The 27940-nt window shown below is 46.2% G+C and overlaps 1 protein-coding gene and 1 long non-coding RNA gene across 3 annotated transcripts in view; one reads left to right on the forward strand and one right to left on the reverse strand.

Moving 5' to 3' along the window:
- The window catches only part of RAD51B (RAD51 paralog B), an 851179-nt gene that overhangs the window by 784262 nt on the left and 38977 nt on the right, over positions 1-27940 (forward strand). The gene's annotated exons all lie outside the window — the stretch shown is intronic.
- Positions 9874-10411, reverse strand: LOC106999464 (uncharacterized). Its single transcript, XR_001446313.3, has 2 exons — positions 10338-10411; positions 9874-10204 (listed from the first exon to the last, which is right to left on the reverse strand). It is a non-coding gene; the product is annotated as an uncharacterized LOC106999464 (long non-coding RNA).

Raw genomic sequence — 27940 nt, forward strand, 5'->3', positions numbered from 1 at the left:
CAAGCCATGCAGGAACAAGTATGGCAATGGAGATGGAAGCAAAAAATTTTGGAAGTTACTACAAACAAATCTCATCTGTGTTTCCAGGTGGCTATCTTACATTTGCTCTCCAGATTCACTCGCCACCCTTTGTGCTGCCGACCTGTCTAGACTGCATCAATGGGGCACTTTTGACCTCTAGTTTCTAGATGTGCTCAGGCAAAGAGAAACACAAATAGGAAACTACAAGACAGAAAGGATGTTTATTCCCCTAGATCCTTTCCTGTCAAATCACTGTGGATTAGTTTTGCCCCTCTACCCAAAGTTGCACTGTCACCATCCTGTCAGGAGGCCCTCTCCTTATAGGTACTCTCTGTGGATTCTCCTAACTATTCCTTCCTCTTGACCCTTTGGATTTAGGGAGGGTAATGCCTCTTCAATGTGATTCAGCTTAAAGTATTGCACCTTCCTTTCTTAGTTCCCCTAAATCCTGTCCATAGCTTGATAAATAGTCCCTTCATTAAATTCTCCTCTTTCTTTCCACCAGAATTCTGACTGATACTACAGAGTTGTTGATGCTGCCTCTAAATGTAAACCATCTACTGCCCAGTAACTGTAAGACCACAGGCAGATCACTTTACTGACTGTAGCCTCAGTTTGCCCTGAGCCTAGCCCTGAAAACTTGAGCCTAGCCCTGACTACTTGAGAAAGTCAAATTCAGGAGGCTGTGCCATAGCAACAGACCTGAGGAAAGAAGTGCCCCCTCCACCTTCCCTACCTTTTTTTTTCTTTTGTCCCCCATTCTTAGAATTCCTAACTTAGCTGCTCTGCTTCACAGGCTAACCAAGTTTTTTCCTCTAGCTCTTAGCCACAGATATAGCCTGGTCAGTGCTAAGAGAGCAGGAGGCCAGATAAAGACCACTCACATAGAGACAACTATCATTTGGGGATCACGCTCAAGGTCAAGTTCACACAAGCAACTCAGCTTTTAGCCCTAGCCAGTAGGGCTTAACCCAAGGGACTCTTTTACCTCCTGATACATGCTCCCTGGAGAAGATTTATTTTTTTTATTTTTTAACTAGAAAGACAGATCAATAGAATGAGTTAATTAAAAAGTTAAAAGGCCAGGCGCGGTGGCTCACGCCTGTAATCCCAGCACTTTGGGAGGCCGAGGTGGGTGGATCACGAGGTCCAGAGATCGAGACCATCCTTGCTAACACGGTGAAACCCCGTCTCTACTGAAAATACAAAAAAAAATTAGCCAGTCGCCTGTAGTCCCAGTGACTCGGGAGGCTGAGGCAGGAGAATGGAGTGAACCCGGGAGGGGGAGCTTGCAGTGAGCGAGATTGTACCACTGCACTGCGGCCTGGGCGATGGAGCAAGACTCCGTCTCAAAAATAATAATAATACTAAGTTAAAAGATAGAGATTTTAAATAAAGAAGGAAAAGTCATGAGTTTTAAAAGGTTAGTCCTGAGGTCAAGGAAGCAAGTTAGATAGAATCAGTTATTGCAGCCTCCCCCAGGCTGAAGCACATTTAGAAATGGAAGCCAAAGGTATGGTGGAAGGAATCCATGAGCAGAAGGAGTCAAAGAGTTTGTGATAGTCTACTCTGAAAGACATTAGGCCACAATGAACATATAACCTCTCGGGTAAACATCCCCAGATCCTTGTCCTAAGAAAGGGAAAATGAAATGGTCTCCCACCCTTCTGTGAAAACCCATTAAACCTACTTGCCTTCCTGAGGAGGTCATTTTCTGCATAGTGCACCTTTTTTGTCTTCTCCTTGATCAAAGGGACACTTAAGTCCCCTTTTGAGGCTTCTAATGTGGCAAGCCTATTCAGTCTCCAAGGTTGAGGTTTTTCCTAGACTTTCACTTGATCCTTGCCCCAAATATAATGTACCTTTCCCCTACCCATGTTGTGACTCAGTACCAAAGCCTCCAGGGCCACTACTCCGGGGTTAGCATCTCTCTCTCCCTTTCCTTCCAGGAGTCTTTCCAAGATCTAGGGTAAGATTGATGCTTCTCTGGGAATCAGACCTCCTTACCCTTCCTCTTGCATAGGCTTAAACGTGATATTGCATCTTTCTTTTAGAAAAAAAGTCTATATTTTCTTGTTATTTATTATCATTAAAGGCAATCCAGGCTTACCCAAGAACTAGGCAGGTTGTTGGACTGGATCTACCCAGGAGTCCAGAGATTCCCAAGTGAGTCAGCAGACGCCTGAGGTAGTAGAGGCCTAAGAATAGCAACCTTCCCTACAGCCTCTGCATGACCCCTTCCGACCTGTCCCCACCATGGGTAGCTGTTGTAATCTGACTCACTGTGTCCCTCCAGACAGCTCTGGTTTCTGATAAGAACCTTCCATGAAAGAAGAGCCTTGCTCACTTCTGCACTAACTGCTCACACTATTGGTTCAAGGCTTAGAGAGTATAGTCCTTTGACCCCTAACCCTTGATCCTGGCCCCAGTGAACTAGTCCTACTGGGCATAGGAAGAAAAGCCTGTACTTAACATTTTTAACTGAAGGGAGAGCAGAGACAATCTACCCAATGATTTGCTATTGTTAATTAATACCCCAAATCCCTAAGTAGGAGTGACTGAAAGGCTTAAGGTTCTTTAACTCTTCCAATTCTCAAGTGAATCTAAAGTTTATTTTCCCTATGTCCTCTAATCATGTTTCAGGCCCTCACCTGTCCGTCCGCAGCCTGAATACAATTGGTCTGGGATGGGATTTGGAGAAAGCAGACACAATGCCTTGTAGTTGATGAGTGGCAGCTCGGGAGTTTCTGTAAAGGAGAACCTATGGATGGAATGTTGGCTGATACAGCAGCCAGGGAGTTTCCATCAGGCTGTTTTGTATAGTAAACACTCTATTTTTCCACTTAGATTGCATGTTTATTTATTTAGAAAGACTTTAGGGGAAGCCAATGGAGACTGGAGGGGAGCGGGCAAGGCCCTCCCAAACCACTCCTTGGCAATTTCTGCCTAAGATGGCTTAACCCCCTCATTGGAGACTCTCACTTCTCACTTATTTCTCCTTCCTTTATCACTCATTCAATCCCAGGAAAATCCCATCCCATGCTCATTTTTTCATTCATCCACCCACCCACCTGTCCATGCATCCATCCATCCATTCATGATGGCAGCTCCTTCTTAATGGAAAGCAAAAGCCCCGTGCTAGAGAGAACCTCTATATTTTTCACCCAGGCCTGCAGGGTCCTCCTCTTTGACTTCAAATCCCAAGTGATGCCCAAGGGTGCTGATGGTGTCACTGCACTTCTCCACAGCCACCTTTCTTCTCTTGCCATTCTCTCCCACTCCTTTCTCCTCTACTGTTAAGTTCCTTTTTTCTCTCCTTTTCCTTTCTCCACTCTCTATGCTACCCAAGACAGCCACCATGGGTATTTTGTAGTCATTCAAAACTAAAGAGGGCAGCTGAGCCAATTCCAGAAGAGCTGATAGCTCCTGGCTCCCGGATCCTCCATGACCCCAGCCACCCGCTGTTTCCCTGGGGCAGAGCTAAGCTGGCCTTCTCCTTACTGGCCCCCAGGGTCTGGGCTAAGGCCACACTGGGGCCCTAAGGACATCAAGACTTCAGGCTGGGGCGGTGGGCTGTTTACAGCCCATCCTACAGGAGAAAAAACATAAGCTCACAAAGCAGAAAAAGTTGTCTTTCCTCCTGTTGCTATTGGAAACATAACAACAGAACCAAGATGTAGTGGCTTAGCAAGAATAAAACAGTGCTGTCAGCAACCAGGGCCCAGCTGATCTCCCCAGTGGTGACGCAGGTTCTGTGCACAGTGACAATGAGTGTAATCGAACCCAGAGCTTTGGGGTGCAGGAGGCAGGCCAAGCAACCCCAACGCCGCTCTCCTTTCCCATGTCACTCATGCCTCTGGCTGGGGGTGGCAGTTGGGTCAGCACAGGACCACAGAGGGTTCCTCTTCATGTCTTTACTTCCCTCCTAAAGAGGGATAATTCTGGAACCTGGGCACCTGGAATGACTGGGCAAGCATGCCTCTAACCTGGCCTCCATTCCTGAGCTCCAGTTACCCTGTTACCATCCAGGCCTCCAGAGCCCCATCTGTCCTAGAGTCACTGCCTTTAGGCTGGAGGGACCTTGGTAATCGTCTGGTCCTAGCCCTCTCAGGAGCAGAATCCTCACATGGGATTAGACCCTTCAGCAGGGCCAGATGCTCTAAGCACAGGAGCATCATGGGGAAGGAGCCATTCTGACTTCCAGGACACTCGATAAGGGACAACTGCTTCAGTCAACCCATTTCATCTTGGGCCAAGATTGGTGCTGATTCATTCTGATTCCTGAAAACATGGTCTCTCTCCTCCTGAAGCTGAGTCTAGTGGGGAAGACAAAAATGGATCAAGTAATAAAAGTGGGAGGCTGTTTGCCAAAATGGAGTTCTCAGGGGGTCACAAGTCTGGGGAGAAGGTGGTCATGGAAGGCCTTTCTAAGGAGATGGCATTTAAATTAAAGGCAAGAGGGCATTTCTGTCACTCACTTCCTCACCCCCAGAGCCTAACATAGGGCTGGCACATGGTAGACACTCAGTTGTTTGATGAATGAATGAATGAATGAATGAATGGGAAATGAACAAATATCTCTACCTTTCCTGATAGCCCTTGGTGACTTACAGGATTTGATGCTGGGTCTATTAATGTATCCATTTACAAAAAAACAAAACAAAACTGGATGTCATGATTCCTCCTGAGGTCTATTCATGTTATGGACATGCTATGTGCTGCTCATTCAGTTTTCGAGGTGTTTATGCTGGCTCACAGCAGGGGAAGACGATACCCCTGAGATCCGGCAGGGAGTCTTCTAGACTCGCCCCCTTCTGACACCCCGAGACCACACCATGGAGAACTCTGTAAATTAATTCATCAAAGTGAGGAAGGCAAGCCCCTTGACAGGTGATTGGATTTAGATCTGAAAACGGAGACAGGTTAATACTTCCTGTGCCCAGATGTCCTAACCATAGACCAAAGCTCCATGGGAAGCAAGGGGAGAAGAGCACCATGGACCTACCTTCTTTTTCTCAGAAGAGGGTGAAGGGTTCTTGGAAACTCCCCTAAAGCATTCAAATGATCACATCCAGGGCTGTTTGCTGTCAGGTTTCTGGGCAGGATTATGGGGCAGGATTATGGGCAGACTGACCAGCTATTCCCTCCCCCAGGACTGCCTTAATTTCCAAGCCCTACTTCTCAGTCCCAGGGAAAGTGGGCCCAGCTATAAAATACCCTGAAACTCTCCCAGACCTCAAAACATGCCCACAGTATGGTGTCACTCTTGGGGACCCTGTCCATAATGTTCAGTAACAAGCATCGTCTTTCCCTTCCCTCTCCAACACGCACCTTTTCAAGAAGAGAAATGACAGCTAGTGACATTGAGTATAGGCAAGGCCACCACGTATAGTTGCATAGGCTGTTCACTGCAAAAGGCCAACCTGTATAGAAGGCAGATGGGGGCTGAAATTCATCCTGCACTCGTCCTGCCAAGCTGTGCCCTGGCACGGCTGTATCCACAAAGAAGAAGGGGTGCCTTTTTCTAATTTGTACATAGGTGCCATATGGGCTAGTAGTGACCCTGGGTGGAGAGCCCAAAGAATTACATCTGGGGAGGAAAATAAGCCAATCATTCCCTTGCTACCACCTAAACATTCTAGCCAGGTGTTCCTCAAGTGATCAGATATACTAATAAGGCAGACTTCTTAGAAAATAATAGAATATGATGGATAAACCAGTAGGGCCAGTGGGGCTTTGTGTTTTATTTTTCTATGTCTTGAATTCACATGACAGTGAAAATCAAACAACTGAGATGTACTAGAGAAAGATCAAATGTCTTCTTTCTGTTAAACTACTTTTAAGGAGAGTAAAGATTTGCAGTGAGTATAACCCCTCTGGGTTGGAAACACTAGGAGTCTGGAATGTAGCCCAAACACTGGGCTCTAGCTTTGCTTACCTTGAGCCTTTTGGTCAGGAAGGGGGCCCCTGAAAGATGAGGTGAAGCTGGCATTTTCTCAAGAGAACAACCTTCCCGTGGAGGTCAAGGCATCTCACCAGAGAACACATCTCATACTCAGGATGATTAGCTCTTGGTGTCATCTGGATGGTGGCATAATGTGGATGTGTTGCTTGGAAAAGAATCTGATTTCAGCACGTTTGATGGGTGTAGAACCAAGGGCTGTAGTCCGCTTTGCCAATCACTTTACATTGCAGGGATATTGGGCAAAGGCAACTGAAACTTAGAGGCAAGGGCAGACACTCCCTCTCAGAAATGCGTCCCCAGCATGATATCCTTTGTTATCTGCCCATATGCCCAGTCTAAAGGGGGCTATGGTTCTGGGGAAGCTAAAAGGGAAGATGCGCAGGGAGTGAGGCCTGCCAATCACAGCTCTCCTAGCACTTCCGGCACCTCCATATGCCAGAGCAGGAAGTGGGTTCAAGGGATGAAACCGAAATGCTTCCTGAGACTCTGGGATCCCCCTAATCACAGTTCCCTGCCCTCATAATTCTAAATCCTCTATGGCTCTTGGACCAAGCAATTACCTGGGAACCACTTTTGGTCTGGCCAGAGAGAAGCCCAAGCTTCTCTGAAGTTTCAGGAAGAGCAGCCTAGGCAGTCAGGGCTGTTGAAACTCAGCGCATGCGTGGGCAATTCAGGAAAGTCAGACCAATGTCATATGACTCCTGCGAGATCCTCTCAGGAAACAGGGCCCTAGGCAATTTCGTTCCTAAGTGAGACTTCCTCTTCTTCCCTCATCATCTTTTTTTTTTTTTCTAAGCAAAAGTTACTTGGACTTTGCAGATAATTTCATACCCAGAGCCCTCCCATGCCTCGTTGGGAGTACATAGGATAGGAGCCAGTGGTTCTGGAGTGCCTGCAGGTGCCACACGTGGAGTTAAGGGCTCACTTTGCCAGGAGGATCTTATGAAATCCTCAGACAACCCTGAGATGAAGCACCGTTACTGTTCTTATTTTTACTGATGAGACACTAAAGGCTCAGAGAGTTTAAGTAGCTTGCCCGAGGTCACACAGCCAATAAATGGTGGAGCTGGGACCTGGACTAGATCATGTGGTTCTAGTGCCCACACTCATACCACCTTATAGCATGGGAGTTCCAGATCTTTCACAAAGTGGGAAGACTGGGATATAATGAGGAGGGAAGGCCACAGCTCCCCTACACCCATAGTCAGCCAAGCTCTGCCCATGTTGTGAGATGTGTATGGGAGCAACGACTCCTCCAGGCATTTTACCTGAGAGCAGGGACTTTGTCTTCCTTGAACTTTTCTGCATACCCTGTGCCTCAAGCCAGACCTGATTCACAAAAGAATGTTTATTGGCAGAATGAAAGACCGCCTCCTGAGCTGCCCTCGTCCTGCCTTTCTCCTCCCTCTCTCCTAAGCTCTGAGTGGACACTGGGCTCACCAGGCTTTCTATTTTTATTTATTTTTTATGAAACAGGGTCTCACTCTGTTGCCCAGGCTGTAGTGCAGTGGTGCAAACATGGCTCACTGCAGCCTCGACCTCCCAGACCCAAGCCATCCTCCCTCCTCGGCCTCCCGAGCAACTGGGCCCACAGAAGGCAGGGTTCCTGCACAGGCACCAGGTTCTACTCAAGCTGACCTATGTTCCCACTTCTGACCCTAGCATGGCTTAAACATCCATGTCCCTAGATGGGCAGTTGGGGGAGGTTTTGAACATGTGTCCTTCCTACAATAGGTTCTCAGCTGCTCCTGGTATCTCTATGAATGGGTTCTGAGGGTTTTCTCCCATCCACACGGTTTTAGCTCTTCTTTGGGTTTCCAGGGCTGCCCCCAAGAAGCAAATTTAAGCAGGAGGTTAGCAACTACGCTCTTGGCCCTGGTCTCCTTCCCCTGAGTGGCCACAGTGTGGATGAGGTTCAGACTCCTCCATGGTGTGACTGGCTCCTGGGTGGGCCCAAATAGCGTGTTCATCAGTTATCAAATGTCAAAGATCAGAAGCCAAGCCACAGAAATACCTCAAGATGCTGCTCCAGCAGTCATCCCCCGTATTTATCCACTGGAACAGCTTGACAAATCTGTCCGTGCTAAGGAGGGTAGGGATCAAATCATATAGGTCCCTACCTTCAAGGTGTCCACCATCAGGCTGAGGAGGCTAATACACATGGCACAGTTAGTGAGCAGTGCAAGGTTTGTGTGGTGCAGTATGCCAGGCACAGCTCAGAAAGCAGGGATGGTGTTGGTGGGATGCAGGGGCAAAAACTTCTGATAAATAAAGCCTTTCAAAGTGCTGAGATATCAGGAGGTCCTCTCCTATCTTCCACACCCCATCTAGCATTTCATTCCTCTTGAATTACCTAGTGCTACACAACAGACACTCTAAAACTTAGTGTCTCAAAACAATGCATCGTTATCTCTCACATCTCTGTTGACTGGGCTCAGCTCACTCAGGATGTCTCGCAGTTGGAATGGCTAGGGCCAAAATCATCTGAAGGTTCTACTGAGCTGGACATCTAAGGTCACCATCACCCACTCACATGGCTGGCAGTGATGCTGAATGCTGGCTGAGAGCTCAGCTGGGGCTCTTGACGGCAGCAACTATTTCTGTCCTCTCTCTGTGGCTTGGACTTCTCACAGGATGGTGGCTGATTTCTAGAGCAAGTGTCCCAGTATTGAAAGTTCTGAGAGATCCAGGCAGATATTGCAAAGCTTCTTACAACCAAGCCTCAGAAGTTCTAGAATGTTGCTCCTACCATATTCTGTTGGTCAAACAAATCACTATAGGTAGACCAGATTTAAGGGGTGAGAAGCAGCTCATGAATCTGAGGAGGGAAAGAACTAAAGGCTGCCATCTTGGAGACTGTCTATTACAGCTTCCTTTACATAAAGATAACATACCTTTGTTGAACCGAGACAGAAAATGAACTCTCAACTGGGAAAGGAAAGAGAATTTGTCCCTGTGTCTAGAAGAAGGTACTTCTTCCAGTCCCACCCCAGCCTGTTTTCTTACCTCATACCCCAAGGTACATTCTTTAACTATGCCCTAGGCCCAGAATTCTGGAGCCAGAATGTGGAAGAGAGTGGAAAAAACCACTTACATCATCCTAACTAACCAGCCCACATTTAAGAATGAGTTTGCTACGTGACTGTTGCCATGAAATTGTTTATCTGCCCTTGCTGCAGTGTGGCCTTTAAGGGGCACAATCTGGTGCCAATGATGTCCCAGCAGCAATTGCCATGGAGACCTAGAGGTCAAGGTTGGTAAGGGAGCTTCTTGCCAAGATGATGTCACATAAAAATCCCTTTGCTTTCTTGTGACCACCAGGTAATTGAGCTATGAAGGATAAAGAAGGTCATAAATTCCTCAGATGTGTGTCCACAGTCAGAGCAGGGTGGGCTACTGCAGGGTCCTAGCATACAAGTCACGAGACCTCCATTAAGTCCTTGCACTCCCCTTGACGTGTCTGATGGGGGAGGTCCATCTAACCTCACTGGACATGTTCCAGGAGCCGCGTTTGGAAGGCTGTGAAATCATCTGGTTGGGACTGCCTTTCTCACCCATCTGAATAATTCAAGCACAGTAACTCACTTCTAAGCCTGCCATTGGCTTCCCCCAGCCTCTGTCTGCCAGTCCCCATTACCTATGGGGTGCAATCACTGTCAATATAAAGCAGAACGGGGGTACTTTGCACATGCCACCTCCCCCCAAGTTGCTCCTACTCTACCTTACTTGAGAAACTTTATTTCCTTCCCCAATAACATAATGTATTTAAATAGCTACTAATTTCCTCTTCTTTCTTTCTTCTGCATAGAATTTCATTAATTACATATTTCTCGGTTCATGACACAATCTCATCTTTGTACCATGCACACTTCACTTGTATTTAGCTATTTAGTTTTTCGGTTTGTTTTTTTTTTTTTAATAAACAAACACCATCCAGTCAGCCCACAACCCAAAACAAAAGCCAGGTCCTTGACAACAACCAGCATGTCTTCCAAATTCCAAGTGACAGTGAACACAAAAATGAAAGAGCCGGTCACCCAGCATAAACAAGCCGGAAGAAGCCCACGCCTATCAAAAGGTTCCATCTTCTTCTAGCATCCGAAGATGGCGTATTTTCCAAATGTCTTGATTTTTACGTGACCCAAGTGTCTTAGTCTTTCCAGTCATTGAAAATTTGGGTTCTCAAGTGGTGTATCATTTTATCTTGAGCCATGTGTCCTATAGAAACATGGAAGATGACTATTTGTTTTTTCAGTTAAACATGCAGCAGGCAGCAGACTAGCAGCCCGCTTCTGCTTCGGGCCGCCCCGGGGCGCGGGATGGGAAGGGGTTAACGTAGCGCCCCGCTTACCTGGGTAGAAGCCGGCCCGGAACCCGAGCTCGCAGGTCGCCACGCGCATGCGCATTCGCCTGGCCCAGCACCGTGCTCGGGGGCCGGCGGCTCCCAGCTCCCGGGCCGCCTCGCTGCACAAAGACCTGCTTTGTTCTCTCGGCTCTGTTTTAAATATCTGACGAATATTCCCCCCATCCCTGCGCCAAATCCCCGGCCTGACTGCAGGCGCGGCACAAGGGCGCATTGTGGGGCCAAGCGAGGGGCGAAGGGGGCTGGGGGCGGCCGGCGCAATGGGGACGCTCCGACTGCGCCAAGTTGACTCAGCCGTTTGGGTCACCTGGGCTGAGTCTCAGGCGTGGAAGCAGAGGATAGGGGGTGGGGAGGTGTCTCTTGTCTTCTTCCAGTCTCAGAAGTAAAAGTTGGAAAATGGGGACCCCAGCAGTGAACAGAACCGTTTCCAAGCCAGGCCTGTAAGGAGGAGCTGAGGTTTCAGCTGAGCCCCCACCCTTCCCGACCGCACAGCCTCGGGCATGAACCCGCGAAGCCAGACGCTTGGTTGCTTATCAGGCCATCGCTGTACATATTTAGAAAGTGCCTATCACTCAGACACTTTGAAAAGCGTGGCATTCCAGCGCAAACCAACCCGAACGAGGTGAAAGGGGGGAGGCCTTTCTTCCCGCAAGTTCGGGGCTCGAGAGACTCTGCAGGAAGGACATCACCCCTGGCTTCCTGCAGCCACAGCTTCCCGCCCCACACGATGCCCGACTTCATTTTAGCAATGGCCCCACGGGAAAATCACACCCTTCTTGGTTTTATCCCTCCCTCCTGAGGGGAGGCAGCGGGTGGTTGGGACATGGTTCAAACAAAAGTGAGCTTTCAGCTGGCAGGGAAGCTGCCCCGCCTCTTGCCTGCCCTTGTCTTGCCGGTATTCATTGGGACTAGCAGGCAGCTTTCCTTCCCAGCTCAGGTGTTTACCTGCTGCTGCAGAGGAGGAGTTTTTGCACTGTCTCCAGGGAGGTTTGCAAAATAAGAACCCCCAAGCCCACCTCTCTTTCCCATTTTCTTCTTTAAAGGTAGAGAAAGCACTGCCTTTCAGATTGGGTCTTGGAAACCCGAAGCTAAACACAAAATGTGGGCCTTAGCAGCTCTGAAAAGTGTGTGCTTGGTCTTATGTTTAATCTTAAAAAGTTTCATACCCCAGCTTGCGAACAAAGCTTTCATACCTTCAGCATCTTGAAGGGAAATTGCCGCCCTTCCTTCCAGGGCAGGTGAAGGAGGAACCAGCTTGGGAGGGTTGGATTCAGAAGCAAATAGCTTTATCGTTTTGTAATGCCTGTTTGAGGCCTGAGTGGGAGCCCAGGAGTCCTCCTTCTGTGGTAGTTTGTTATAAATCCCAGGGTTGGACTTACATTCCCCAGCTGTAAAAAGCATACGTACCTCCTAAGATATTTATTTTAAGTCATACTTTATAATTTTCACATTTCACATATTGTCACATTTCACCAGTACTCTAATACTTGAGTATTAAAGCTAATCCGTCATAGACCAACAGTCTTATTTTGCAAACGAAGGAACTTGTCCAGAGCCATTCAGAAAGACAGGGCAGAGGCGAGCCTGGAGGCCAAGTCTCCTGTCCCTATGACCGGGTTCGGTCCCTTCTAACACGCTAGTTATGAACTAAAAGACCAGGTTTCCTACCACTTCTCACAAAATTCTTACCACATCAGGGAGGATTCTGACTCCAGAGTAAGAAGCTTTGAGGAAAGGTTTTTGGTATTCAGGTAGCTTTGAGGAGAGGGAGTCGCTTCTCAGTACAGCCCCTAGGAATGCTGAGCTTGCCAGGACCGTGCTCACTGCAAGCTTAGAGACGTTCCACTGCCTGGATTGCTAAGTGGCAAAGAAATCCTGGGTGTTTGTTTCCAGGCACTCTTGAGCCTCCTGAGGAATTTCTTCAAGCAACACTAAGTATCCTTTCACCACTCTGTTGGCCAGTAAGCCCCCTATCTCTATAGATGATAGCAGCCCGCTCTTTCTCCCCCACTAGTCCCCCTGCAGCAGGTCAGCCTGGAGCCACGTCTGGGAAGGTGTGACCTAGAACTTGACCTCTCTCCCGGATGAGTGTGCAGAATCTCCCCAGCTATAAAATAGCATGGCAGTCCCTACCCCACCGCCCATGCACCTCCGGACTTGGAGACGTGAGAAGGTTTACTCCAGCACATTTGTGATGCAACACCAGCTGCTTGGACAGAAACCTTCACCAGCAGCCTCATCCTATAGCAGTGCCTGCCCATCTGGGCAGGAGGTGTCAGGATTTATACCCCTCTGAGCTTCAGAGGGTGGGATGGTATTAGACAACCTTAGGCCCGTAACTTTTAATGGCACATCCTTTTTTTCATATATTCTGCATTGACCCATACCACCACCACCATTCCAACCCCTTGAACCAACCCCTGGTTTCAAGCTCTCCCAGGCTGGCAGATGAAGGAGCATTTCAAAGCCATCACATGGTAATGCTGCCTGCCGGCCATCAACTGCATTTCAACAGCGTCACCTTTGGACTGTTCAGCAGTGTTTGTGCAAGTATTTGAATATTTTCTTGCATTTTGGCCCTATTATTTTATAATAATAAGTGGAAATGGAAAAATGAAGTGCTGATTCTCGTGATAAGAAGGGCAGGTCTCACAGAGCTCATATAATTGAGACAAAGATGGAAATCATTAGGCACACTGAAAGTGGGATTATTTAGCCTCAATCAAATGCTCACTGGAGTTAAGCCAGTCAACTATGTGTCCAATTGTGAAGAAAAAGAATACAATTAGGGAGCATATATGAAATTCTGGACGTATATGGTCAAAGATTGTGTCTAAAAGGTGGGTGTAGTTGGGTTTTACTGGATTCCCTCAATTCTAAAGCTGCATTGATTTAATAGCAGTTTTTCAGGACTGGGTTGGGGAGACGCTGTGAGACCGGAAGTCAGGAAAATACAGTGATAATATTGTTTCACTTCCTGGGAACAGAACCGTCCCTCATAACATGCAAGTGTACTGCTTGCCTCTGACATGGTGGACCAGAGGGTTTTCAGGACAGTATTAGAGTATGGGAGGAGGGAGTGGCCTGGAGACTGATCCCTGGGGGGTCACTACAGCTCGGAAGCTGGGGACAGGCCTTTAGTTAATGTGCTAGAATGGATGGAAGTTGACTCAAGAGAGGCCCTCGTGCCACAAGGTTTTGAAGCTCCTGTGTGCCCGGCATATAGAAAATTTAGGGAGTTAAAAGCAAAGAGTATAAGGTGCACCTTTTCCTGTTTGGGCACCCGTCCCTTTACCACTGTCCCAACTCTCCCTGGGGGCCATGCTGTCACTGGCAGCCGTTGCACGGTCTGTTCCCTCTGCTGGGAATGTCTGTCCTATCTCCTTGGCTGCCTGGCCAGCTCTGGCTCACCCTTGAAGACGCCGCTCAGGCTCCTGCCTCCCCAGGCTCCAGTGTCTGTGTGTGCGCTGCGTGCTGGCCATCCACCTCATATTCTTGCTCTGTCCACACTGTGTCACCATCACTGGCTGGCCTGGGAGAGTTTGAAGGTGAGATTTCTAGTTCATCTTTCGATCCTCTGCATCCCAGGAGCCCTCAGTGAGGGTTTGCTAAGTGAAGCAGGCCAGGAAGACCTCTTCAGCAAAACACTACTGACCTTTGCCTTTGGATCATGCTCCAGGCGTGACCTAGCACAGCCATTTTAAACCTCTTAGGCACCAGGAAACCCTTTCTTTCTTCTCCAGAAGCCAAACCATTTGTTTCTAAATTCCGCTCTCTTTGCCTCCAAGGCTCCCTCATCTGGAGCCTTCTTGCCCATCTAGTGTCTGGAGCTTCACATCCTCCGGGGGGTTCTTTACTAATACTTTCAGTAAGTAAAGCCCCCGACTTTTCCTTCAACTGTGGGGTGCTCGCTGAATTCTTACCACTTCCTTCAGGCAGAACAACCTTGAAGCACTCTCTCATCCCAAGTGTTTCTCAGGGAGAGCGGCCAAGTGAGCACAGGAGCCGCTCGGCCGTCTGGGACTGTGATGTGATGTCTGAACAGCCTCTTTAGAAACACTGCGGCCTTTGCCAGGGATGCCATCCAGACGAGGACATCCCTCACAAGCTGTCTAGGGTCCTGGGGATGGAGACCGGGAGTTCCGGATCGAGGGATTCAGCCTGACGGGGCCTGGTTGGCACCACCAGGCCAGGTATGAATGAGGAGGGTGTCTGAGCTCTGTTTTGCACCGGTTCACTCACCAACTTGTTCTTGACCTAACACACCGTGCCCCTGCTGCCCATGGCTGTGACGACGGGAAGCAACTGTCCAAAAAGCCTGAGGGGAGCCAGCTCCAAGAAACCCACCGTTGGCCCACCATGCCCACTCTACTCAAGCGCAATGACCAGTGGGCCTTCACTTTTTACAGTCAAGGTGTTGCTCTGTTGCCCAGGCTGGAGTGCAGTGGTACGATCACAGCTCACTGCAACCTTGACCGCCCAGGCTCAAGTGATCCTCCCACCCCAGCCTCCTGAGTGGCTGGTACTGTAAGTGCATACCACCATGCCCAGCTAATTTTTTCTTTTTTTTTTTTTTTCTTTCTTTTTTTTTTTTTTTTTTTGGTAGAGATGGGTTCTCACCATCTTACCCAGGCTGGTCTTGAACACATGGGTTCAAGTGATCCTCCTGTCTTGGCCTCGCAAAGTGCTGGGATTATAGGCATGAGCCACCACACCCAGCCCTGGGCCTCTTTTTGAGGATACCAAGGCCATTGCCTCCTGTCCAAACTACTCTCCACACAAGTGAGTTCCACAGACTCTCCAGGTCCTTGGGACCCCATCAAACTCTCTGGGGCTGTGCCCAGAGTCCACTTGACAGAAACCTGATTCCTTTCCTGGGAGGCAAACAGCTGTGATCAGGACATGTCTGTCAGGGGATGATTTGGCAGAGCTACAACACCAAGGCTCGGATGCATATTTTTTATGTGATTTCCTAAAATTCAAGCAGGAGAATACGCCTTCCCCCAAATGGCTGGCTTCCCCACTGCATTCGCATTCCCCCCACGATGTATAACAGGAGTCCGCAGCCCGCCCCTGGAGAGGACAAGGCTGTAATTCAGCGAGGCTCCAGTGACATCCTGACCGTGAGAGTGCAGCTGGGGCAGTTTATGAACAGTGCTCTAGTCCCTGGGGGAAGTTAGCCCTGTTCTCCAGCCCACAAAAGTCTATTGTTCGCTTTCTTGTTTTTCTCCAAATGTTTAGATGTGCTCAGAGCACAGAAAAGCCCGAAGCCCAGGCCACCAGCCAGGGCGATCCTGAAGCAGGGAAGCCTGTAGGCTGGAGCTGGTGGGGCTACCCCCACCCACACACACCCATTGTTGTTCCCACCTCACCCTAAGATGTGACCATCCTGGACGATGGGGTAGGGGAGTGGCCTCTTCTTGGCCAGGGCTGTTTGGACAACACTGGGCTTGGATTGTTCCAGCAAGTGAGGTATGAGACCACAGCTCAGGCTTACTTGGGTGGTAGCCAGGGGCAACTGCCCAAGTTACCTTGGGCCCGTCCAAAATGTGCACAGAGAGAGTTTGGCAACTGTCTTCCAGTTGCTTGTTACTGACCAAGACTGCTGAAGTTTAACAGGAATAAGCACGTTCTGGCCTCCTGTCTGCATCAAGAACCTGGGCTCCAAAGTCCAGCCTCTTGAGTTGGACTCCTACCGTCAGCTCTTCCTAACTGTGCAAACTTGGGCAAGTTACTTAGCCTCTCCGAGCCTCAGTTTCCTCCTGGGTAAAATGGCACCTACCTCATAGAGTTATTGAGGATTCAACAAGGTAATCAATGAGCCCTCAATACATACTGGTTATTCTTTGTATTATTACTGTTATCAATGATTACTAGTACACCATCCCGAAGCCACTCCCTCTGCTTAGCGCATCCACTTTTGTACCTAAACCGAATGCCTTCAACAGTCTCCAGTTGTGGGTCAGAAAACAGCTGTGCAAGAACGGCAATGCCAGAGGAATGAAGGATGAAGTGCCTTGTGACGTGGGGAGGAGAGAACGTGCTCAAAAGCCTGTCGCCTTCGCCTCCCACTCCCCTTAGCCCCAGATCCCTTTCTCCAGGGCTCATATTACCTGCCCTCCCCCTATGACTGGGATTCTCAGCCTACTACTGGCTCCATAGTCCCTACAGAGCCACTGAAACCCTCCCACTCCTGCCTGGAAAATGTCTGTCCCCTGTATACCACCTTGGCGGCCACCACTGGTCAGCCAGTAATGGGGCGGGGGTGAGACAGAGGTGAAGCCTCTGCAAATGGTGCTAGATCAAGGGAGAAGGAGATCCAGGACCCCAACTCCATAGGCCTGGGATGATGAGTATAGTTTAGAGATTGGGGATCCATTTACACCAACTTGGGGGGCTTTGGTATGAAGGGAGATGGGCAGAGTATGAGGGAAGAGGAAAAGGTAGAGGGTGGAGGAATGCATCCTGAATCCTAGTCCTTTCTGACTGGGACAGTTCACATCCCTAAATGAGGCTCTGGGGCCTCTGCCTCAAGAAACGGAACTATGATGATCCCCCTTTGGATGCATTAATCCTTTCAAAAATAAGACTCTGGGAGCCTCCGGTGACAGGGCCATATGGTTTCCTTATCTTCCTTATCTTCCAGCACTCACCTTCCATTTGGAATGTTTATCCCAAGATAATGATCAGATTCCACTTAGGGTGATTGAATGGGGGCCTCTGAGTATCCCCCCCTCAATTTCAAATGAATGGGTGATCCGATCCAATAATAGATGAGCCTAACAGTCTCCTGCTAATGGATGGGGCTTCTCAGCCCTGTGCCATGCACCCCCAACTTCTTTTTTCCGCAAATATCCACCCCCTTCAACCTGGGCAGCTCCACTTTTACCTGCTTTATATCGTGGAGGGTGCTCTGTGTAAAATTTATAGTGAGCAAGATGGAACTGCTTTAAACTATGTTGTAAAAACCAGAGATCTGATGCTAACTCAGCGATTTTCAATAGAAATATAATGAAAGCCACAAATGCAAGCTATGCGTGTCATTTTAAATTTTCTGATAGCCACACATCTGTAAAAATAAACAGATGAAATTAATTGTTAGGATATGTTTTATTTGAAATCTAATTTCTATCATAGTTAATATAATTAATATATACTATATTTTATTAAACCCCAAAATATCATTTTAACTTGTTACCAATATAAAAATTATTTGTGAGATATTTCACCTTCACTTCCTTGTAGTCTTCAATATCCAGAGTGTATTATATACTTACAGTATATATTGACTCCGACTAGCCACATTTCAAATGCTCAATTGCCCCTGGGCTAGTGGCTATTGTATTAGATAGGGCAGATCTAGACAGACCACACTAAGAACCTAGGGCAAGGACAAACTGCGATGGGCACAATGGCTGCCACTCTTGAGCTGGCTGCCAGAGAGAGACCCTTTGAGAAGAAGAGCAATTTACAACTTTGCTCCAAGTCTAAGTGGAGATCTAGCTGTTGTCTTGCTGCCTCTCCTTGCCTTTCCCCTCCCAGGAAGGAAAACACACAGGACACCGCATTTTTTTTAAGTGATAGCAATTTTAATTGCTACTAATTTAATGGCAGTCATTTCACCTGCTAATAAAATTGTCCATTGAGGCGTCCAGCCATGGGTGCTTTTTCCATGGACTGTTTAAAAGTGAAGCTAATGCTAATTGTCACCAAGCATCCATGTCATGGATCCACTGTCCTTTGTCTGAAAGAGGCCCAGCTGGGGTAGACAGAGTCAGCTTTGGGTGACCACTGCCAGTAGACACCCCCTGATTCCAGGGAAGAGGAGACCAAATTCAGACGTTGACAGGACACTCAGATAAGTGTTCACTAGTCAATCAGATACCATATTTAAGGCCAGGTGTGGTGGCTTATGCCTATAATCTCAACACGTTGGGAGGCTGAGGTGGGTGGATCATTTGAAGGTCAGGAGTTCGAGACCAGCCTGGCCAATGTCTCTACAAAAAATACAAAAATTAGCTGGGCCTGGTGGCAGGTAGGTACCTGTAGTCCCAGCCACCCGGAAGGCTGAGGCAGGAGAATCACTTGAACCCAGGAGGCGGAGGTTGCAGTGAGCTGAGATTGTGCCACTGCATTCCAGCCTGGGCAACAGAGTGAGACTCAGTCTCAAAAAAAAAAAAAAAAAAAAAAGAAAAATCCATATTTAAATGGCCATTTGTGTTCTGGACCAGGAATTGGAAAAGAACAGGGTTTGTGTTTGGGGGTTTGTGTATGTGCTTGATGTCTCCCAGTCCTAGTGAGTCTTGAATGAGTTAATAATGTAACAGGTCTCCTGCTGAAGCAGACTTGCCCAGCGCCTCCCTGATCTTCAAATCAAGATAAACACATACAAGAGTAGGCTGGGAGGGGAGTCCTCTGGCAAAACAGGAGGATGGCAGCCCCAAGCCCCGCATGAGGGAAGGTGGGGAAGTAGGTTCCAGGCCTCCTGGGAGAGCCCTTCGTTGACCACCTTGTGGAATAGTTACTCTCTAGCCCCTCTCTCCGCTTTGATTTTCTTCAGAGCACTTACAATTCTTGACATTCTATTTTGTTTTTATTTGTTGACTGCTGTCCTCAGTTTTGTTTCTTGCTACTTCCCCAGTGCCTAGAAAGAGTGCCTGTCACTCTCAACAAACTTTTTTTTTTTTTTTTTTCCAGACAGGGTCTTGCTTCATTGCTCAGGCTACAATGCAGTAGTGCAATCATAGCTCACTGCAACCTCAAACTCCTGGCCTCAAGTGATCCTCCCACTTCAGTCTCCAGAGTAGCTGGGACTGTAATCATGGCCATCACACCTGGCTAATTTTTTTATTTTGTGTAGAGATGGGCTCTTGCTATGTTGTCCAGGCTGGTCTTGAACTCCTGGCCTCAAGCGATCCTCCCACTTTAACCTCTCAAATTTCTGGATTACAAGCATGAACCACCTCACTCGGCCTTCGTAAACATTTGCTGACTGAATAAATAGTATGAGTTTGTTCCAGCCATCCTGGGCAGGCCTGAAAGATCTGTGAGCTTAGGAACAGCCAGAGGATGAGAACAAGCTGGTAGGAGAGGCAGAGGGAGATGGTGGTCTGTGTTTGTGATTCCCCTAGTAATGGGGAGACGGAGAAGAATTTGCAGAAGTGAGGGAATGTGATTGCAGCACAAAGGCAGCAAGATTATTTTGTCAGCAACATTTGGATCCCATCGGTGATGAGAGACATGTGGGCCCGGCAAGGAGACAATTGTGGTAGTCAAGACAGGATGTGAATAAGACATAAAGAAGCGTTTCATCAGTGGGGATGGAAAAGAACCAGGGCTGTGGCGGCCGAGTTCAGGAGTAGGAAGTGTCGGCCTGGCATTCACGAGGACCTCTTCACATACACACACACACACAAACACACTTGCACACACAGGCAGCCTGCTGGGACCATTCATTTAGAGGCCCCCGCAGCACATTTTAGCACAACTGCAAAACTCACCTTCTGTGTCAGGCTTTGGTCTTTGTCTTCTCTTTGCTTCTTACCATAGCTGGGAACATTGCCCTGTGAAGGGCAGGGCCCAGAAACTTTGGAGGAGATAGTTTCTTCAGTCACAGGTTTTCTCCTGGCTAGTTTAAAGAGGTTGAGAGTCCCAAAGTCACAATGTCCCTCGGGAGAGAAAGGAGAGAAGGCCAGTGAAGGAAGGCCTGGAAGAGGAGAGAAATCCTTTTTTGAACTGGGTCAAAGAGGGCAACTGTGAGCTGACATCCTAACTCACACTTTCACACATGTGTAGGCCACGTGAAGGGTCTGTAATTGAGACTGGGGGCCTGGAGGAGGCGAATGAGCTTCTTATTAGGAGTGGGTGGGGACGTTCTTGGGGATCCAGCTGAAACAGAACTTTATTTTTAAAGAGCTTTAGATTGATGTCCCTGCTAGCCTAAATATAACTGAGCAGCCAACTTCTTCCGAGCCAGGCCAGGCTTCCAAACAAGCTGCAAGACCCTGTTTTTAAGAGAGGAAAAAAAGAGAGAGAGGGAGAGGAATCCACAGATGGAAAAGGTCACACAGTTAGCCCTCTGAATGTGCTGGGAGGAGGGAGATGGATGAGCTGGTTGTGTACACTCTGCAGTTCCCTGGCCTCACCATCAAGGAAGAAAGATCAAGGGTTGCTGGGTGATGGGGGAGGGGAGCTAACATCCACTTTGTACCTGGGATCTGCCTGGCCCAATCCGGGACAAGTAAGACCCAGGCTTGTGCTCAGAGAGCCAACGGTTCAGTGGGAGGAAAAGGGTGCCGAGCAAACCTGCGCAGCACTTCAGTGCAGCGCAACTGATCAATCCCACATGATGCACAAGCAGAGGGCTGTGAGCTTTCAGAGGGGCCATTCCATGCAGCTGGGGGACCTGAACAGCCCATCTCGGAGAAGGAAGGGTTTCATGTGGAGCTGGAGAGAAAACAACAGGAAGCAGAGACAGGAGTGGATAGGATGCATGTCAAGTACTCAAACTCATCAGATTTGACAGAAGTGCAAGAATGTGAGAGCAAGGGGGTTGGTGCTTGGAGCCTGAGGTCTTGTCCTTCAGTCTGGAGGTTAAGGGGAGGCACTGAAGAGTTGAGGGGCACGGCAGCAACCCCAGGTAGACTGAAAGAAGGCTAACTTGGCAATGAGGTGTAGGGTGGAGCTTCATTGGGGGACAGGAGAGCCCAAGAACACAAGGGTCAGCAAGGGATCTGAGTTAGGTCAGGTGATGCTAGCTGCTGTAACAGACTCCAGAATCTCAGCTGTGTAACACAACAGAGATTTGTTTCTTGCTCACGTAAAGCTAATTTGGCACAGGGCTGAGGAGTAGGGCTTTGCTTCTGGAGTAATTTAAGAATCCTGAGTGATGGGGGCTCTGCTGTCTTCAACATGTGGCTCCAGGGTCAGCCTGGAATTGACATTCATGTTGCCCAGGAGAATATGGAAGACCTGGCAGGAGGCTTTTATGAGCCAGGCATTCCACCAGCCAGAACTCAGTCACCTGGCCCCTCTGCGTGCAAGGGTGGCCGATGGGTAGTCCCTGGTGGGCTACACATATCCGGTGGTCATCTCTGCCACAGGTCAGGGACAGGTACTGCAATCTGAAGGAATATGTCAGCAAAAGGAATGAAAAGTGGGGAAGCAGAGCATCTATATTTAGGAATTAGAAGGAAGAGAAGCCAGAGATCCAAAGCAAAAGAAGGCAACTTGAGGGAACAGAGAAAAGGACAGCACTGCAGACACTTTGAGGAGGAGTGTACTGAGAAAGATCCTTCAGTTTGGCTGCCATAAGGCCTGTGGGAGAGGTGTGTTTTTTTTTTTATTTTTATTTTTTTGAGTCAGAGTCTCGCTTTGTCGTCCAGGCTGGAGTGCAGTGGCGCAATCTCGGCTCACTGCTGCCTCTGTCTCCTGGGTTCACGTGATTCTCCTGAGTAGCTGGGATTACAGGCATGCACTGCCACGCCTGGCTAATTTTTGTATTTTTAGTAGAGATGGGGTTTCACCACGTTAGCCAGGCTGGTCTCGAACTCCTGACCTCAAGTGATCCACCTGCCTCAGCCTCCCACAGTGCTGGGAATATAGGAGTGAGCCACCATACCTGGCCCAGGTTTTAAGGCTTTGGGAAGCAGCCAGCAATGATTCCCTAAAACTTTCCGTAAGCACATCCATGCATTAGGCATGTGTGATGACATTACCTTTACCTCCAAATACCCAAAGTGGCCCCAGAAGGGACCCCTTTCCAGGGACTCTCTGTGGTGCAGCAACATGAATATGGGCTTTAGAGTCAGAAGATCTGGAATCCAGGAGTAACCATGTAGACCTACAGCAAACACCGTAATCTCTGGGAGCCTTGGTTTCCTCATCTATTAAATAGGCAGACTGGTTGCTACTTTTCCATCTCATTGAAAGGGTTAGGAGTAATCCACTTTGTAAGGTGCTTAGCTCAGTGCCAGTACATAATAATTTGTGTAAGAAACATTTATTGTATACCTACTGAGGGCCAGGTGCTTTACTAGGTGTTGGGGACTCAAAGGAACCAAAATTCCTGCTCTCAAGAAGCTTACGCTCTGGTAGGGCTGAAGACACAGAAGAAGTGCACCCTTAAAACATAGCATGATAAATGCAATGATAGTGGTATTTTTAGAAGAGGGAGACTCAGTTCTAGTTTGTTGGAGGAGGTGACTTATAGTGGAGAAGAAGAGTTCACCAAGGGATGGGCTGAAGTATTCCACAACTAAGGAAATACCAAAGAAGTAGCAATGTGTAGCAATGAACAGCAACTAGACTTCTTGTGAGTTTTGCCAGATTGCATCCTTTAAGGAATTGGTCCATTTCATCTAGGTGTATGTTGGGGCGGATGCTGGGAAATGGTTGAGCTGGGAATCTCACAGTTTAATGTCTCTAACCATAAAGTTAAAGCAGAGGTGGCAGGAGGTGCAATGGAAAAGGTAGCCAGGATCCTGAACTTTGAGACGTTATCCATTGTGTTAAAGGTCTTTACCCTGTGGGCAACAAGGAGCTCTTGAAGAGTTTTAAGCAAGAGACTGAAAATGGTCATTTTTGAACTCATCTTTCTAATGAGTTCACCTTGGTTGCTATTTGGATAATTATTTAAGGAAAGAATAGAGGAAATGAGGCCCAAGACACAGTTCAGATAAAAGATGATGAAGGTCTGCAGAGATTGTACTCATGTCTAATGTGTGTTGCATGTGCACAATATGACAGCTCTGTCCTAAGGGATTTAATTTCAAATTTGAATTGTCCACTGTTGATATATTGGAAAGCAATTGACATTTTTGTACAAACTTTGTATCCTGCAACCCTACTATAATTGCTTGAATTTCCAGGATCTTAAGAAGTTAATCCTTTTGGATTTTCTACATGGATGTTAATGTCATTTACAACAAAATTTTCTTTCTTCCTTCCAAATCTGAACACTTTTTATTTCCTTTTCTTGTCTTATTGCATTATCTAGGACTTCTAGTATGATGTTGAAAAACTATAACAGGGGAAATCCTTGCTTTCTTCCTGATCTTAGTGGAAAAACTTTGCATTTCTCACCATTAAGATGTTAGCTGTAGACTTTTTGTAGATATTCTTTATCATGTTGAGGAAATTCCCCTCTATTTCTAGTTTACTGAGAATTTTTATCATGAATGAGGGTTGGATTTTGTCAAATGCTTTTTCTTGATCCACTCAATAGAATCATATCTATTGATATGATCATGTGATTTAAAAAACAAATATGGAGGCAGGGTTTCACTATGTTGCCCAAGCTTGTCTCCAACTCCTGGATTCAAGTGATCCTCCTGCATTGGCTTCCTGAATTGCTGGGATTATAGGAGTGAGCCACCATGCCTGGCTGGGATTTTTTTTTAGCCTGTTGATGTGATGAATTACATTACTTGATTTTGGAATGTTGAACCAATATTGCATACCTGAGGTAAATCCCACTTGATCATAGTGTATACTTCTTTTTATACATTGTTGGATTCCATTTGCTAATATTTTGTTGAGGATTTTTACATCTATGTTTGTAAGAGATAATTGGTATGTAATTTTCTTTTCTTGTAACGTCTTTGTCCAGTTTTGTTATTAGGATAATGCTGGCCTCATAGAATGAGTTAGGAGGTATGACCTCTGCTTCTATCTTCTGAAAGATATTATAGCAAATTGGTATAATTTCTTCCTTAAATATTTGATAAAACTCACCAATGAGCCCATCTGGGCCTGGTGCTTTTTATTTTGGAGGGCTATTAATTATTGATTCAATTTCTTTAATAGATATAGACCTATTCAGGTTGTCTATTTCTTCTTGTATGAGTTTTGCCAGATTGTATCCTTTAAGGAATTAGTCCATTTCATCTAGGTTATCAAAATTTGTCGACATAGAGTTGTTCATAGCATTATTTCTTCATTATCCTTTTAATGTCCCTGGGATCTGTAGTGATGCTCCCTCTTTCATTCTTAGATATTAGTCCTCTCTCGTTTCTTAGCCTGATTAAAGTTTTATTGATCTTATTGATTTTTTCAAAGAACCAGTTTTTGGTTTTATTCATTTTTCTTTATTGATTTACTCTTTGCAATTTCATTGGTTTTTCCTTTTATTTTTATTACTTTTTTTCTTCTGTTTACTTGGGATTTAATTCGCTCTTCTTTCTCTAGTTTCCCAGATGGAAGCTTAGGTGATTGATTTTAGATTTTTTTTCTAATATATGCACTCAGTGCTATAAATTCCCCTTAAGCCCTGCTTTTGCTGCATCCAACAAATTTTAAGTTACGTTTTCATTTTCTCTTAAATCCAAGTATTTTTAAAGTTCTCCTAAGATTTCTTCTTTGACCCATATGTTATTTATAAGTGTGTGGTTTAATCTCCAAGTATTTGGGGATTTTCCAGCTATCAGACTATTTCTAGTTTAATTCCTTTGTAGTTTGAGAGAAGACTTTGTATGATTTCTATTATTTTATATACATTTAGGTGTGTTTCATGGCCCAGAATATGGTATATCTTGGTGAATGTTCCATGGGTGCTTGAGAAGAATGTATATTCTGTTATTGCATAAAATAGTCTTTAGATTTCTATTAAATTTAGTTGATTAATGGTGTTGTTGAGTTCAATTATGTTGCTACTAATTTGCTGCCTGCTGGATCTGTCCATTTCTGACAGAGGGGTATTGAAGTCTTTAACTGTAATAGTGGATTCATCTGTTTTTCCTTGAAGTTCTACCAGTTTTTGCCTCACACATTTGCACACTCTGTTGTTAGGTGCATACAAGTTAAGAATTATTATATCTTATTGGAAGACTGACCTCTAAGTCATTATGGAATGCCCTCTTATCCCTGATAACTTTCCTTGGTTTGAAGCCTGCTCTTTCTGAAATTAATATAGCTACTCCTGTTTTCTTTTGATTAGTGTTAGCATGGTATGTCTTTATCCATTCATTTACTTTTAATCTATGTGTGTTTTTATATTTAAAGTAGATTTCTTGTAGACAACATATAGTTGGGTCTTGTTTCTTGATCCACTCATACATTTAAGGAGACCAGAGGAGGATGGGAGTGATGGGGGGATAAAGATCCAGATCCCTTTAAAATAAACAAGTACTTCAGCTAAACCATATTCTACTCCTTATTTCAGAAGGGAGAAAAGACCAGTCACAGATCCAAGACAAAATTCCTCTTCCCTGCTTTTTATTACTTTGTTTTATCCTACTCCTCTGATAAGTGGATAGATGTGTTCAGAACATATAACTTACTTAAAATAATATTAATGCTAAACATGTGCCAGGAAATCAGAGCAGCTCCTTGTGTTTTCCCCTTTTTAGGAGGTCTGGGAGGACCATCCACCCCTCCTGGAAGGCCTGACTCAAACACTACAACATCAGATCCCAGCTTCCCCTTTGACAGAGTTTTGCAGGTTCCCAGGAGAGATAAGTGGTCATGAAAGGAGGGTAGGGCCTCTCTCTGGATGGGAGAAGGCACTGGAACCAGTAAGCCATCATCTCTCAGATTCCACTTTGGGCTTCGCCTTCCCCGGTGGCTGTCACCTGCCTTTCCCTTTGTTATTGGGGCACTCTGCTACAACCTGCTTCATGCTCCCCACTTACTGCCTCCATTGCTTCCCTCTCACTCTGTGCAATAATTCCCTCTCCTCCCTTCTTCCTCTAGGGGCCTTGTTTCAGGCTTGACCTTGGCATTGCTGGCATCCTAAATCCTGCAACGAGCATTTACTTGTTCATCTAATTCATACAGTGAGTACCTATTGAGTGCTCAGACATGAAGCTGCCCCTATGGCCTCAGGGATCAAGGAGGGCTGTATAGGGCCATAGTGTCTGCCCCCTTTCTGGTGCCCAGGCAGTGGCCCCTGACTCTTGCCATAAGACCTGTTCCTAGTCACATGGCCACAGGATCTACCTCTTTCTGCCATTACTGCCCCTCTGAGGGACCCTGGAATCCATCAGTGACTTTCAAGCCCCCGAGGCACACAGGACTCTGTGAGACCATCTAAGGACCATCTGCAGCATCTTTTCTCAAAGGCCTGAATGTCTTCCTGGGGCTCTGCCTAGAAACAGGGCCCAGATTCCCACTGCTGCTTTTTGAAGCCCAAACACCACACTGAACATTGTTCTCCTTCCTGAATCTCTGCCTAAAGATCAGGAATATGTGAGAAGAAGTGGCATCTCTGCTCCATTTTCAATCTCACCTCACAGATTAGTCTGGACTCTCCTATGTATGTCATCAAATGTCAATAGTGCAGGTTTTGATCAGACACTGGTTTGTTGTTTCCTTTTTTTTTTTTTTTTTTAATTAACTTCATCCCTACAAAAGTCTTATACACTCATCATAGGGAATTTAGATGACACAGAACTATATAAAGAAGAGAATAAAAATAACCTATAATATCAGTACTCAAGGAGAACCACTGTTAGCATTTTGTAAGTTACTCTCCTGCACATATTGTTTTATATACTCAAGATTATAACTTTGACCCTACTCAGTTTGTTGTTTTGTTTGTTTCCTTTTTTTTACTGTGATAAAATACACATAACATAAAATTTACCACCTAAACTATTCTTACGTGTAGTCTTCAGTGGTACTAAGTACATTCATATTATGGTTCTACCATCACCACCATCCATCACTAGAGCATTTTTATCTTTCCAACCTGAAACTCTGTACCCATTAAATACTAATTCACCTTTCTCACCTCTCCCAAGCCCCTGGCAACCACCACTCTACTTTCTGTCTCTGTGATTTTGACTCCTCTAAATATCTTGTGAGTGGACTCATATAGCATTTGTCTTTTAGTGATTGACTTATTTTACTTAGCATAATATCCTTACAGTTCAACCATGTTGTAGCATGTACCAGAATTTCCTGCATTTTTAAGGGTGAATAATATTCTATCGCATGTATATACCACATTATGTTTATCCATTCATTCATCGATGGACGGTTAGGTTGCTTTCACATTTTAGCTATTATGAATAATGTCGCTATGAACATGGGTATACAATATATATTTCTTCAAGACCCTGCTTTCAGTTATTTTGGGTACGTACCCAGAAGTGGAATTGCTGGATTCTAATACAGTAATTCTATTTTTAGTGTTTTGGAAAACTGCCATACTGTTTTCCACAATGGCTGTACCATTTTACATTCCCACCAACAGCGTACAACAGTTTCAGTGTCTCTGCATTCTTACCAACGCTTGTTATTTTCTCCTTTTTTTAATGATAGTCATCCTAATGGGTGTAAGATGCTTGCTTGGTTTTTTAAGTTTACATTATATTGTAAGCACTGTCATTAAAAACTCGCCAGACACACATCCCTCCTCCAATTCCTCTATTGTTGGAAATTTAGGATTTTTTTCCTTCAATATTTTTGCTATTATAAGTAAAATTGTAACAAAGAATTTGTGCATAAATTTCTGCTGCATTTTAGGTTATTTACATAGGCAAGGATTGCTAGATAAAATACAGGATGTCCAGTTAAATTTAGATTTCAAATAAACAATGAATAATTTGTTAGTGTCAGTATGCTCAAAATATTCCCCAGGACAAATTTAT

Source organism: Macaca mulatta, chromosome 7 (assembly GCF_049350105.2).
Source record: "Macaca mulatta isolate MMU2019108-1 chromosome 7, T2T-MMU8v2.0, whole genome shotgun sequence".
Lineage (NCBI taxonomy): Eukaryota > Metazoa > Chordata > Mammalia > Primates > Cercopithecidae > Macaca > Macaca mulatta.